This window comes from Pundamilia nyererei, unplaced genomic scaffold (genome assembly GCF_000239375.1).
Source record: "Pundamilia nyererei isolate P.nyererei 1_Seehausen unplaced genomic scaffold, PunNye1.0 scaffold00110, whole genome shotgun sequence".
Taxonomy (NCBI): domain Eukaryota; kingdom Metazoa; phylum Chordata; class Actinopteri; order Cichliformes; family Cichlidae; genus Pundamilia; species Pundamilia nyererei.
Window position 1 is genome coordinate 421,499 of NW_005187511.1, and position 1,596 is coordinate 423,094.

Here is a 1,596-nt window from a genome sequence, read left to right on the forward strand (position 1 = left end):
GTGGGGGAACTTGCACAATCGGTGGCTGACTAAATACTTTTTTGCCCCACTGTAGATGCAGCTAGCTTCATTTTTGCAGTTTCACTTTTTGCAACACAACAACATTGAGAACAAAATTCTGGACTGAAAGCCAATAAAGTAGATGAACAGAGATAGGATTGTGTGCAATACCCGTTTCTAATTGAAACTGCTCTGCGTGAATGTTTTCAGTACAGCCAGGATGGCAGAGAAGTTAACCTAAATGCGCAGATCAATAGACTAAATAATAAATGCTTACACTGGCACAACTGTGAGAGCTCAAGTGAAAGACTTGCAGGACAGAAAGAATGTCTGATGCCAAGTCCACACTTAAACTCCAGGAGATAAAATAGATAAAATAAGGGGTCAAAGCATTGAGAGAACCTGCTAGGAGCAGCACACATAAGCTTTGCAGTAATCCCAAGGCACATGTACTTTTCATTTTTCTCCTGACACTTCAGCATGTGCATATAGATGAACAAGAGTATCTGCACCTCGGCAGGAGGACCCACACACAAATGTTTTGCCAGATGAGCAATATGTGCACGCACGTAGGGTAGAAGTAAAGATAGAATTGATATGGATCATATGCTAATATGGCTGAGAGGCTAAAAGTGAGATTGAGCACATTTCTAGCATGTTTCATTGCTATAGCAACAGCCTTTGTACTTGTGGAGGGAAGTGGGTGGCAGAAAAAAAGAGCAAGAGTGAGAGTGAGAGGAGTGACAGAGAGAGAAAGAGAGAGACTTTGGCTTGCTTCTCTCTCTTGGCGAGGTTCTACCAATCCAGCTCTCTGCCAACCCAAGACCCTGGGGCTTTAGACAGCCAAGGTCACTGAAGAGGAAAAATGAACAACTCCTGAACGTGTTTCTGCATACTTCTAATCCAAGAGAGGCAATAAAGGGCAGTTCCAGCTCACACAGGCAGAGGGAGCCACTACATGTGCCTAATCATGCCCTACTAGACCCAGCTACACATGAGCAGAAGGATCATATTGTTTCAAAAATACCCTTGAAGGGTCACGATCAAAGACGCATAAACAAAACAGCCATTAAATCCTTACTGTCTTCATACAGAAGGCATTGATTAGAGAGAATCCAAGCTTTACAGAGTGAACGCTAAACCAGCAACTCCCGTCTTTACATTTTTACATCAGCTTTACATCACAGCCTCAATGACATTCCTTCATGACTATTGTCCCAGTAGTACTGCTCTGATGGGAATTACTATAGTATATATACAGCTTAGCACATAAATAAAGTGCAATATTAGTTCATATTAAATTATCATTTGCCTACAGCCAAGTTTCAAACCCAAATCTGTGAAGGACAACCTTGAATGCCGAAAATCGGAGCGTCTGTTTGCGTTCAGGGTGAGAGAAGCCTGAGGACCCCCAGAGGTAGGAAGGTGAATATGAAATTAGCTATGTTTATTAAAAGTCCCCTTGTTTCATAGAACCACAATTTAGCAGTCAGTCTTCCACATAAGCTATATACACATACATATATATATACATACATATATATATATATATATACATACATATATATATATATACATACATATATATATATATAC